At 38.1% G+C, this 14577-nt stretch overlaps 1 non-coding gene across 1 annotated transcript; it reads right to left on the bottom strand.

The window, feature by feature from the left end:
• Positions 1-270: 270 nt before the first annotated feature.
• Positions 271-345, bottom strand: Trnal-caa. The gene has a single exon. It is a non-coding gene; the product is annotated as a tRNA-Leu (tRNA).
• Between the last annotated feature and the right edge of the window lie 14232 nt (positions 346-14577).

Raw genomic sequence — 14577 nt, forward strand, 5'->3', positions numbered from 1 at the left:
CAGCGATGTAACTCACACTTCCTGGAACACACAACTGAAGATTCAAAAGATAGATTCATTGTTCGTCTCCCATTTCAGGAAGAGCTGAGTTTGTTATGCCATTCTTTCCACAATGAATCAAAATGATTCTCTTAAACTGAACAGACACTAGCAAGATAATCAAAGATTGTGGAAAGCTACACAGAGTTTATGAGGAAGTATGAAGAATGAGATTTTCACTCTGCAGCGGAGTCTGCACTGATATGAAACTTCCTGGCAGATTAAAACTGTGTGCCCGACCGAGACTCGAACTCGGGACCTTTGCCTTTTGCGGGCAAGTGCTCTACCAACTGAGCTACCGAAGCACGACTCACGCCCGGTACTCACAGCTTTACTTCTGCCAGTACCTCGTCTCCTACCTTCCAAACTTTACAGAAGCTCTTCTGCGAACCTTGCAGAACTAGCACTCCTGAAAGAAAGGATACTGCGGGGACATGGCTTAGCCACAGCCTGGGGGATGTTACCAGAATGAGATTTTCACTCTGCAGCAGAGTGAAAATCTCATTCTGGAAACATCCCCCAGGCTGTGGATAAGCCATGTGTCTGCAGTATCCTTTCTTTCAGGAGTGCTAGTTCTGCAAGGTTCGCAGAAGAGCTTCTGTAAAGTTTGGAAGGTAGGAGACGAGGTACTGGCAGAAGTAAAGCTGTGAGTACCGGGCGCGAGTCGTGCTTCGGTAGCTCAGTTGGTAGAGCACTTGCCTGCGAAAGGCAAAGGTCCCGAGTTCGGGTCTCGGTCGAGCACACAGTTTTAATCTGCCAGGAAGTTTCAGGAAGTATGAATATTTAAGACATATGGTAATAGTAGTCATGACAGATAACACGCCACATCAGCTATCTTTAAAAAACAAGCTCAACTACTAAAGCAAGACTAATGTTTGATTGACTTGCCAAATGGAATACTAATTTGTCACTAAACAGTCTCCCAATGGTAGGACCAAACATGAAATATAATTTGTACTCTTTAAGATTATACTTCCACATGCAATGCATTGCCTTCACAGTGGACATGGAAATTATGTATCGACAAGCTCTGGTAGCAATTAAAGATCACACTTTCCAATGAATATTGTGAGGGAGTGATAGATCTGCTACATTTCAGGAATACACAATGACTTGTGAACCCTTCGTTGCAGCACAGTGTCTGTTACGGTTAGCTCGCAAAGAGAGTGAGCAGAGTGAAGCAGCAAACATTCTCAATAATCATTTCTACATGGACCACTGTATCTAAGGTTGTGATACAGTAAGTGCTGAAACTGAGCTCCAACAATATCTCCTGAAGATACTGATCACAAGTGGATGTTCACTAAGGAAATGATACAGCAACAGTGCCAAACTATTCAAAAATGCACCCTGAGTGGTGCAAGAAACACGACTACTTTTTCTGCTTGATAATGATGAGGATATTAGAACTCCAGGTTTATTCTAGCAACCAGCTGATGATCATTTTAAAATTGTAAACAATGTCAAACCAGCACCTAATATCTACAGCTTCACAAAACACACACTACTGTGTGACACATCAAACATTATTGGTCCTTTTGGATGAATTAGTTCCACTGTGATCACATTTAAGATATTTTTGCAATGTCTACGGCAGCATAAGTTAATGTGGAATGAGCCCTTGCCCTCAGAGTTTCACTCCTTGTGGCAGACACTGTACAGTCAAATTCTTATGACAGACAGCACGCACGTTGATTGTATAGTCATTGCACGACGGACACCTATCAGCATACAGAAGTCAGTACAAGATTTGGATGACTATCAAAAGATTTTCATTTGATTCTATTTCATGTGTCAGAGACCTATCTGAATATTACTGGAAGCAAATCCCAAAAAGCAAAAGTAGATACACAATTACTTTTACTTCACTCAGCACAATCTGTGGTACATGAGATACCAAACATGAAGTTAGTTTTATTAAATTACTAAGCTACATATGTTAAAGTCTTGACACCCAGAGACAAGAAGACCTCTCTATGAAGTGCACAAGTTATCTATTTAACAGCCACAAAAATATTCTATGAAGATTTTTTTAACTTTGTCTGGCTATGATAACAGCAAGAAGAGTTACTCTACTATCATTTTAGAAAGGTACTTGATGTGTAATTGCAACATCTAAATATTTTAGACAACTGTAGATATCATACCTACTGTGGTGTAACCTATCACTTGGTTACAGCTACATATTTCGCAATGTCTATAGTACCGATGAATGATGGCTGCAGCAATAATGTCATCTTATAGTTCATATAATGGGTTTACACTTTTACTCACTTCAGGAATTTTTTCTCTTGTGGATGAACTCTGTTGCAGATGTATGAAGAATTTCCACAGACTGGGACAACAATAGTTGCTTTATGAGGCTTCACCGTACCTGCTGATTTGAGTTGTTTATTCCATGCTACCTCATTCTGGGTCATTGATGTACCTAGCCTCAACATCTGCTAGCACAGTGACAACTGCCATTACATCAGGACACAAACATGAAGTTGAGCTGTCACTAGTATGTAAATATTGTTTGAGAAATTTTCTGGACTGTTCAGTAGACAATTTTATTGTGATAATGGACTTGAGATAACATTTTGGTTAACAGTGTAAATGAAGTTGCAAAGGTTATGGGGGCCAGGAAGGAGTGGAGTGGAGTGCAAAAAACAATGAGGATGAAGTGGAGACGAATAGGATACACAGAAAGAAGTTTATTAATTAAAATGGGGTTGTGAAGGGCAGCTCACAGAAGGGCTGAAAATCCTGGGCTGATGAGGAGAGCCAGGAAACAGTGTGGTGTTTATTACATGCATCAAAACCATACTTGTTTTGCTACTGGTGAAACTCACCTGAACTCTGCCATTCTCACGGGTGCTACCCTCTACTTTCACTCACCTGAGCAATAGGAGGTGGGCCTTGCTCCTCAACGAGGCCTGATTGACAAGAAAAGAAATTGCGTGTTAATATAAAAACTACTTTATCTGCAAAGGTAAAACAAACATGTGATTAACTAAGAATGTTACAATGTGACATGATAAAGAACAGAATTATTTCATTCTTTTAGAGTGCCTATTGATCAGTGAATAACTGAGCATCTTATCTACTCAAATATGTACAACAGAGAACATTACTAACCGAGTTGCAGAAATCCAAAACTTTATTCCAGTTGGTGGCTGCTCTCTGAAGACTGCCAGGGGCAAATAAATTTTTACTGTCAAAATTTCACATAATTGTTGACCTAATTTTACAATCCTGTAGTAACGTGCTTATTGAAACATACAACTTTATGTTACAGGATTAACTCACTGTGGCATGTGTAACAGTTAGGAACTGTGTGTATGACTGTATACAAAGCCTCACTCACTGCAGGCATTTGCAAACATTATATTCGTCCAGTATTTTACAATGAGAGCACTTAGTTACATGCAGAAAACTTCATCCCCAAATTTAAAATTATCATCAATTTTTCTCAGGGATACCCCACACAGAGTAATAGCACAAATGGTTGTCACTTACCACATTTTTGCTGTTCATGCAGTCAAAGTGCTACATCAAACAAATACAATGCAACCCTCCTTTCTTCACTTAGAGATGGGTACATGCATGGCGGATGATGTGGGGTATTTCTCAGGTGCTTTCTTCGTAGAGGTGAGGCAGGAAGAACTTTGATGGGTATGGCAACAGGATGGAGTAGGAGACATAATAGGAATGAGGTGGAAGTGAGTGGTGTACCTTCTGGATGGTACCTTACAATGCCATATTGTGAAATTCAACAAAGGGCTCTGTTGCTGTCATTTTAAGAGGCTTGGAACAAACTCAGAGCTGCTCATCTTGCCCATGACTGCATAGTTTGTGTACAGGGGCCCATAACACTGGACAATTTTCCAGTACTCCTGCACTGCACAGCCTTCATTGATCACAGCACAGTGGCTTACCAGCCAACCCAAGTCACAAACTCTACATCAACTATCTACTTCGGAGTGCCATGGCTATTTTAATAAGAATGCAGCCCTCAATATTGGTGTCACCAGTGCAACCTACACTTTAGGTGCCTACAGCAGTGCTTCTCAGTTGTTACAGACTGAGGGCTGTACTGGAGATTCAAGAATAGTTATCATAGTAGCAAATATCTTTCACTGGATCAGGGCATTCTCTACCTTGTCTTCAAATGGTTCAAATGGCTCTGAGCACTATGGGACTCAACTGCTGAGGTCATTAGTCCCCTAGAACTTAGAACTAGTTAAACCTAACTAACATAAGGACAGCACAAACATCCATGCCCGAGGCAGGATTCGAACCTGCGACCGTAGCAGTCTTGCGGTTCCAGACTGCAGCGCCTTTAACCGCACGGCCACTTCGGCCGGCTGCCTTGTCTTCACTAGAAACCTGTTTCATGTTGTTACACACAAAATGTGTTGCAATGACTCTCTGTTCCCCTTGACTACTCAGGAACATCTCTCTTCTTGTGCTATTTTCATTACTTCTTTGTCTCTGGAAACGTATTACCAGTGTCTTGTGTTCCATTGGGTAGCCCTTATCTCTGTGTCATTCCATCTCACCATCCTCCTTCAATGATGATGTGGCCTGATTCCTGTATTATTCTTCCAGGTCTGTGCCTCCTGGATGGCACTGCCATCACCTCCATGAGGATGACAGTTGTCATATTTTTTGCTGCTGTATAGACAAATTTTCCTCTGAGCACAACATCAACATTGGAATCGAGGACTTCACCAGTCCAACTTGCAGTGCTCACCTGACACCTTAAAGAATGATTCTCATATTAGTAACAACCTTAGAGCATATAAGAACTATTTTTATGTTGCTTGCACTAGGAAGCTGCTTCACTTGCACAACATTATCATGTGCCTTCTGTGTTGCAACGAAGTACCAACGTTATGGCTACCTGAGCAACATTTCTCTCCTTGTGCATGGATCATCCACAAGAGGTGGGACATATGACCATGAGTGTAGGTGGCCAATGGCAGTTACCTGCCAGACTTCTTGTAGGGGCGTGAAGCAGGAATACAAACTGTTCCAACATATTTCGGCAGTAATTACTGGTACCACAAAAAATGTGTCAAAGTTAATCTGAAATACTTTAACAGAGAAAAACAGTGGACATGCAACCAGTGCATCATACTAGCAACTGAATCCAAAGTAAACAATAGTCTAAAAATGCAGGACCACATAATTACATCATTGAAACAAGAAACAATGGACCTCAACCTCAAGGATAAAAGCCTACTGGTGAAGTATCATGAACTATTTGTGAAGTGTAATGAACTTGAAGTGGCAGTAACCAATAAAACCACAAACAATGAACTCGTTATCCGCACCCCAAATGTACATATCGGTAAGAAAAACTGGCATTTGACAGGACAGCATACTACAAGCAATAATCAAGCTGTAAATCATTTTCAGAATGCAATGCTCAGAAATCGTGTGTTGTCTAGCACCACGTGTGATAATAGCTCTATAAAATCTGCATGTAAACAAACTGCAATGGAAAACAAAGCTAATGTGGGGGTTGACCTATGTGAAATGGATCCAGAAAGTGATTTTAAAAGTGTAACTTCTGATAACCACCTGGTGCAAGATGCTAGCAATGTCAATTTATATTGCACTCTATCTTACACAGAAATTAACCCAAAGTGAACAATCTGCCACAAAGTGTATGAGTAACCCACCGACAAACAGAATTTCTCAATCTGTGGCTGGACAAAAACGAAAAATTCCAGAACGTTACATAGCAAGAAAATCTCGGAAAAAATGAAAGTACTAATATTAAGTGACAGTGATGGAGGGGCCTGTGCTCAAATACTGCAAGACAAACTAGGGCCCTCATATAAGGTGAAAGGCATAGTAAAACCTGGCGCCCCACTAAAAGAGGTGATAAAAAACACAGAAAATTTGATAAGAAACTTCAGTACACGTGATACTTTGATTGTAATAGGGGGATTGTAACAACAACGACGCTGTACTATTGTACATAAGTAATTTTTTTCTTCTGATTTTTCAATAAACTAGTGTAATTGATGTTCTGATTTCATTTCTTTTTTGTTTCATGTCATTGTGTTAGGAAAACTGTAAACGAGTTTCAATGTGAATATTAATGTTTATGTCAAATGTGAAGCAATATTGTGACTGAATTGAAGTGTAACAAATATTGAGACTGTTGTAAGATGTTTAAAATGGTAACTGTGTGTCTGGTCCATACGTAAGCAATGTGTTAGTATTTGTAGAATGAAAAACCTCGGGTGAATACTACGTCTGTAAGGGAGCGGTAAAAGGTGAATGGCAGGCAAGCGCGGGAAAATGCACGCGGGCACTGCACGGCACAACGGGCTCAGTAGTAGTTGGAGTTTGGCATTGGCCTGAGCAACACCTTCTGGAGCAAGGAGGCTCTCCTGGAAGACATAGTTTCACTGAGCCTCGGGTATACTGTTCCAAAGCCCACACAGCATGAAAAAATTCCATAGGCACTAAATGGAAAAGTATTGTGACGCTAAGAAGAATTACAGTGCCGATACGTCAAGAGCCATAGCTGTGGTTGTATGTGTGCTCTGTGGCTCGCCATCTCGCTGCCCGCCAACCGACGCATTGATACAAGCAGGCTGAAACTTTTAGTAGTGTATTTGTATGGACCTATTCAATAATAATCTAAATTTTACCAGAACTTTCTCCTCATTTAATTATCCTCACAACTAACCTAGACAGGGTCCTTTCCAAATGTGGAATCCGAGTGTCCCAAAATGAAAAATTAAATTTTGTGTTAATAATAATTACTTGCAGACCTAGTTATGTTAGAATGGTGTTTAAAGAACTGTTTTGTTAATGAACCAGTAAAAGAATAACAAAGGTCTAACGAAGTTGAAAGATAACTTTAATATTGAAATAGTAATGAAGTTTAATTATTTTGAGACAGATATAAAGGTATTTAAATGAGAAGCAAATAAGATAAAAAGTGTACTAACTCATACACTGAAAATCTTGAACGCATGATAATTTCAGTAATCAATATTTTAATATAGTGATCAAAACAGTTTCATGCCCCCCCCCCCCCCCCACTCCCCCCTCCCCCACTTTTTATTCATTTGAATTTTGAAGTCTACTAAATTGGTTTGACCAGCAAAAGTTAAAGTCAATATAAAAGCCTAAATTTATCAGTGTTTTATATTTATTAAAATTGACATTTTGTGTGTGGCTCGAAAGTGCTATTTCTAGGGTAATCTATGCCCGATTTTAATCAGTTTAATAGACAGTATAAAGTCTTGTAGTATACATTATAGTGTGGTGTTATGTATTTATGGTCTTTCCATGTCAGTACAGAATGTGAAACTATCAGTTCAATAGATTTTCTGGTTCTAAAATTTTACTATATTATGCAGTGTTACTGTGTGTTGTTTTGCATGAATATACAGCAACTTCTACAGGGAAGAAGCTCAGTTAATGCCTAATTAGGCTGGCGACCGTATTATCATCAAATTGGTAGCATCTTCAGTATTACTTTTCTTCCATACTGACGCGTAATTCCATTTTGAACTTACTTGACGGATCATTGATATTACAGAGTGGGTGTAAGTCTGATTTGCCACCATTCAGGTACACGCGGTCAATATCTATACGAAAATCCTGTCTCGTAAGGTGAAGCCCGCTCACTTACCATAGTACAGGCTTTAATGAGTATTGTGTGCCCCACGCGCATGTTACAGGTTCTAACGACATACACAAACTTCTCAATCTAATGTTGAAGCATGTGGTAGAACCATTGGCACCAAAACTCGCTGTAAGTCACAAAATGAATATCATTATCCAGCCTATACCCAGGAGATATGATGTTCAAAATTTAAATAGTAAAATTAATACTGCAAACCTCCACCTGATACAGGCACGGAATTTAGCAAAACATGCATTCAAAAAAAGAATTGCTATGAACTTTGAAATAGAGAGACTAGCCAAAAACCACTTCACAACACATGGTTTACACCTCAACAAATGTGGCAAGGAGATTATCTGCATTAGACTGGCCTTCCTGACAACTATGGGGGACAATAAGAAACCAAAATTCAGAAACCATAAACAGATGCTAATAAGCAATTGGATAAAGACAAACAAGATGGGAAATAAAAAGATTAATAGTGGTCATACTGTGCAAACTACACTAGACAAATGGGTCACAAAGTCACAGAGATGAAACACAAACCCCCTGACTACTCAAAAGGTCAGGAACAGGAAAGGATCAATAATGTGATGGTGAACATTATGAAGACATCCCTCCAAAATGTCAATGTGATGCCTCAGCAGTGTGAAGTGCATGTGGACACTTTTCAGGCCCACCTGGAAGATGAGTCGGCTGCCAAGGACAAACAACAGAACCAGCACAGCTGCTCGGAAGGCAACATACCTAGAATACTGCACAATTCAAACTAAAGGTCAGTGACACAGTAAATATGACTTCAAGCCCCCCTGAGTAAACCCCACTCAGACCTGAATATCTGTTATCACAATGTCTAATCCTTGAGCAACAAAACTGATGACATAAGCATTTTGCTGACCAGTGAACTCAGTGATATCTCAGTAGTATGCCTAGCAGAGCACTGGCTCTGCACTGATGTAGTTAAATTAATCTCACTACCAAATTCAAATTGGGTTAACACCACTCCAGATCGGATGATGGACATGGTGTGTTTGCCATCTTCATCAAACAACACATTGAATATAACCCACTTCCTACCCTAAAGGAAATAGGAACAGACAAGATCTTTGAATGTGCAGCCATAAAGCTTACAGATCTAAATCTAATTGTAGCTACTATTTACCATCCCCCTTCCAGTAGTAATAATCATTTTCTGTTACAAATGGATTTGTTTCTATCCAAAATAAGTCAGTGGAAACAAGTTGTGATTATGTGTGGTGACTTTGGTATAGACTTTCTCACCCACAACAGACACAGGGAAACATTGATTAACTGTGCAAAAACTTTTAATCTGCATGACCTTGTAAATGAGCCCACTAGAATAACACCCACATCCAAGACAGCTCTAGATTAAATTTTTGCTAATAGAAATAAACTTAACCCAACACTACGAGTATACAATGCACGATTCAGCAACCACCAAGCTGTCATTCTAAAGGTCGATGTTAGCAAAGATACCTCAAACCCAATCGCACCTAAAACTTTAAGGTTTTTCACCCAAGAGAACTTTAACAAGCTAAATGCCCTACTTAGTAAAGAAAAGTGGACAGATATGTACACAGCCAATGATGTCATGATGTCAACATGAATTTCAACATGTTTCTTGACAAAATGATCCACCACTTTGAAGAGGTCTTTCCACAAAAACCAGTAAGAATAAATAATAATAATAATAATAATAATAATAATAATAATGATAATAACAATAATAAAAGAATAGGCCTCCGGTATGTTCTGCCAGTCGTAAAAGGCGATGAAAAGAACAAACCACTAATAGGGCTAACCCCCCTTTTAGTGTGATTAGTTGGTTCAGGACAGAACTAAAGAAGCCTCGGACAAGCGCCGTCATGGTCGGGGACGACGCTTGAACCTTATGCCCGCCCACAATAGTAACGACACTGCTAGCCAACTGGAAAATGATTTAAATCCAAATAGAGGTGTTTTGCAGGATATGCTTCCTGCAACCACCCTAGAAGGAAAACAAAGACAGAGGATGAGATGGTCAGATGAAGTTAATTGACACCTCATGTTCTGTTATTACCAAGCAACAAACCTAGGAACCAACACAACTGGATACAGATCACAAGTATACACAACATTTATTACCAGATACCCAGAATTAAAATTTTTAACAGAACGACGACTAGCTGATCAGATCCGTGTAATAATAAAAAATAACAGGATACCCCAGTCAGAATTAGAAAACATCAAACAACAAGTGCAACAAATACTGGAACAAAATAATGTGCAATCAGAAGAAGAAGAAAATACAGTAATGGACTCAAACATCCCAGAGCAAACAAACAAAGAACACCACGCACAAATTAAACAATCAGAGGAAAACGAAATCTTAAGACAGCCACCAGAACAAGCACAAATAGAACACTAAGTGACACAGATGTTAGATATAGAAGAAAAATTTCAGCTAACATATATAGAATACAAAGACACAAATACAGACATTAGACCATTCTTGCATAGAAAACCAAATAACCCACAAGTCGAAACAACAATAAAAACTATCAACACAATCATACACAACAAAATAAATGAAAACACAACTATGGAAGAGTTACAACTACTGGTTTATATAGGAGCACTCACTACACTAAATATACACACTAGGCAGAGATCAGAACCAACCAACACACTGAAGAAACCCACAAAACCAGCATGGCAACACAGGCTACAGATCAAAATAGAAAAACGGAGAAAAGACATCGGACAGCTAACACAATTTATAAGAAATGAAATCTCGGAAAAAAAACGAAAAAGGTTAGGTAAAATCTCACAACAAGAAGCGACAGAGCAATTAGACGAAAAGAAGCAGAAATTACAAGCATTAGCCAAACGACTCAGAAGATACAGAAAAAGTGAAAATAGAGGGAAACAAAACCAAACATTCAACACAAACCAAAAGAAATTTTACCAGACAATAGATAACACACACATTAAAATAGACAATCCACCAAACATAACAGACATGGAACACTTCTGGAGCAACATATGGTCAAACCCGGTACAACATAACAGGCATGCACGATGGATGCAAGCAGAAACAGACACATACAAGATGATACCACAAATGCCTGGAGTGATAATTTTGCAACATGAAGTCACCCAAGCAATTAATTCTACTCACAATTGGAAAGCCCCTGGAAATGATAAAATAGCAAATTTCTGGTTAAAGAAGTTCACCTCAACACATTCACATCTAACTAAATTATTTAACAGTTACATTGCAGACCCATACACATTCCCTGATACACTTACACACGGAATAACATATCTGAAACCTAAAGATCAAGCAGACACAGCGAACCCAGCTAAATATCGCCCCATAACATGCCTACCAACAATATGTAAAATATTAACTTTAGTCATTAAACAGAAATTAATGACACATACAACACAGAACAAAATTATAAATGAAGAACAAAAAGGCTGTTGCAAAGGAGCACGAGGATGTAAAGAGCAACTGATAATAGATACAGAGGTGACATATCAAGCTAAAACTAAACAAAGGTCACTACACTACGCATACATTGATTACCAAAAAGCCTTTGATAGTGTACCCCACTCATGGTTACTACAGATATTGGAAATATACAAAGTAGATCGTAAATTGATACAGTTCCTAAACATAGTAAAGAAAAATTGGAAAACCACATTTAACATCCAAACAAATTCAAATAATATCACATCACAGCCAATACAGATTAAGCATGGAATATACCAAGGACACTCATTAAGTCCTTTCTGGTTCTGCCTTGCTCTGAACCCACTATCCAACATGCTAAATAATAAAAATTATGGATACAATATTACTGGAACATACCCACACAAAATCACACATTTGCTATACATGGATGATCTAAAACTACTGGCAGCAACAAATCAACAACTCAACCAATTACTAAAGATAACAGAAGGATTCAGCAATGATATAAGTATGGCTTTTGGAACAGACAAATGTAAGAAAAATAGCATAGTCAAGGGAAAACACACTAAACAAGAAGATTACATATTGGATAACCACAGCGACTGCATAGAAGCGATGGAAAAAACGGATGCCTATAAATATCTAGGATACAGACAAAAAATAGGAATAGATAATACAAATATTAAAGAAGAACTAAAAGAAAAATATAGACAAAGACTAACAAAAATACTGAAAACAGAATTGACAGCAAGAAACAAGACAAAAGCTATAAATACTTATGCCATACCAATATTGACCTACTCATTTGGAGTAGTGAAATGGAGTAACACAGACCTAGAAGCACTCAATACACTTACACGATCACAATGCCACAAATATAGAATACATCACATACATTCAGCAACAGAAAGATTCACATTAAGCAGAAAGGAAGGAGGAAGGGGATTTATCGACATAAAAAACCTACATTATGGACAGGTAGACAATTTAAGAAAATTCTTTCTAGAACGAGCAGAAACTAGCAAAATACACAAGGCAATCACTCATATAAATACATCGGCTACACCACTGCAATTTCATAACCACTTCTACAACCCATTAGACCACGTAACATCAACAGATACGAAGAAAGTAAATTGGAAAAAGAAAACACTTCATGGCAAGCACCCGTATCATCTAACACAGCCACACATCGATCAAGACGCATCCAACACATGGCTAAGAAAAGGCAATATATACAGTGAGACGGAAGGATTCATGATTGCAATACAGGATCAAACAATAAACACCAGGTATTACAGCAAGCATATTATTAAAGATCCCAATACCACAACGGATAAATGCAGACTTTGTAAACAACAAATAGAAACAGTTGATCACATCACAAGCGAATGTACAATACTAGCAAATACAGAATACCCCAGAAGACATGACAATGCCGCAAAAATAATACATCAACAGCTTGCCCTACAACATAAACTTTTAAAACAACACGTTCCTACATACAAGTAGACACAACAAAATATACTGGAGAATGATGAATACAAATTATACTGGAACAGAACCATTAAAACAGATAAAACAACGCCACATAACAAACCTGACATCATACTCACCAATAAAAAGAAGGAATTAACACAACTAATCGAAATATCCATACCCAATACAACAAATATACAAAAGAAAACAGGAGAAAAAATTGAAAAATACATCCAACTGGCTGAGGAAGTCAAAGACATGTGGCATCAGGATAAAGTTGACATCATACCAATTATACCATCAACTACAGGAGTCATACCACACAATATCCACCAGTACATCAATGCAATACAGCTACATCCAAACTTATATATACAACTACAGAAATCCGTAATTATTGATACATGTTCAATTACCCGAAAGTTCCCTAATGCAATATAACACATACCGTACAGTTAAAAGGAAGTGACGCTTGATCAAGGTCCGCGTCACTCCATTTTCAACCGGACTTAACGTCTGAGGAAGTGAAGATAATAATAATAGAAATAAGAGTTGGATTACACCAGCTATAAAAATCTCTTGCAAACATAAAAGAATACTCCATATGTTATGTAAACGAAGTAGCGACTCCCCCAACTAACAGAATATTATAAAAACTACACATGTATCCTAAATAGAGTGATAAGACAAGCTAAAGAGATGCAAAATGATGAGTACATTGACAAATCCAGCAATAAAGTAAAAGCAATGTGGAATATCATAAAATGGGAAAGAGGGGAAATGAAAGCTTCACACACAAACATAGAAATCAAACTCAACAATGAATCTATATCTAATCCCGAAGTTGTAGTGAACTCTTTCAACAATTTCTTTACGAGCATAGCTGAAAAATTGGTCGAAAATAATCCTAACACAAATTACCAACCAGCAAACCAAAAATATCACACATGCGCAGAGTCAATTTTCATTACCAAAGTCACTGAAAATGATGTTGCAAAAGCCCTCAGAGAGTTGAAAACTTCATATTCAGGTGGAATTGATGGTATCCCAGCAGCTGTAATCAAAAATTGTGAACACACAATTGCTGAACCATTAACTCGCCTCTGTGACTGTTCTTTACAGGCACGTATCTTCCCTAAAGCTCTGAAACTTTCTAAAGTAATTCCTGTCTTCAAAAAAGGTGATGATAAAGATATGAATAACTGCAGGCCTATCTCAATCTCATCCTGCTTTTCTAAAGTTTTTGAAAAAATAATGTGCAAAGAAACGAACTTTATTGAACAAAATATCTATATTCATTACGTTTGGCTCAACATGGGTTCTGAAGCAACAAATCTACTTACACTGCAGTATATGATTGCATAAATACGCTATTAGAACTGTTAGATAGAAAACAACCCATAACAGGCATATTTCTGGATCTGTCAAAGGCTTTTGACACTGTTGACCACAAAATATTACTGGAAAAAGTAGATCACTGTGGTATCAGAGGAATTGCAAACAACTCGACTGCTACATTCCTAACCAATCGGATGCAGAGAGTCAGCATGAAATACACTAACAGACAAAGCAACTTAATAACCGAAATACTATCAAGTAATAAAACTGTAAAGCAAGGTGTTCCACAGGGCTCAGTATAGGGACCTTTACTTTTCCTCCTGTGTATTAATGACTTGAGCCTGAATGTTGATGCACACAAAATAATAATATTTGCTGAGGACACAACTGTACTTCTCAAAGGGGAGAATACAGAGGCTGTGCAAAAAGCTGTGAACTTGGCCACTAAACACCTCAGCATATGGGCTAAAATCAACATATTAACTATTAACACCAAAAAGACAGATTCCATGAACTTTCACACAACACAAAATGCAAATTCCTCTCAGTCATTTGTCACTGTAAATAATCAGCCAAAAGATACCAACAATGCTTTCAA

Source organism: Schistocerca americana, chromosome 6 (genome assembly GCF_021461395.2).
Source record: "Schistocerca americana isolate TAMUIC-IGC-003095 chromosome 6, iqSchAmer2.1, whole genome shotgun sequence".
In the NCBI taxonomy this organism is placed as follows: domain Eukaryota; kingdom Metazoa; phylum Arthropoda; class Insecta; order Orthoptera; family Acrididae; genus Schistocerca; species Schistocerca americana.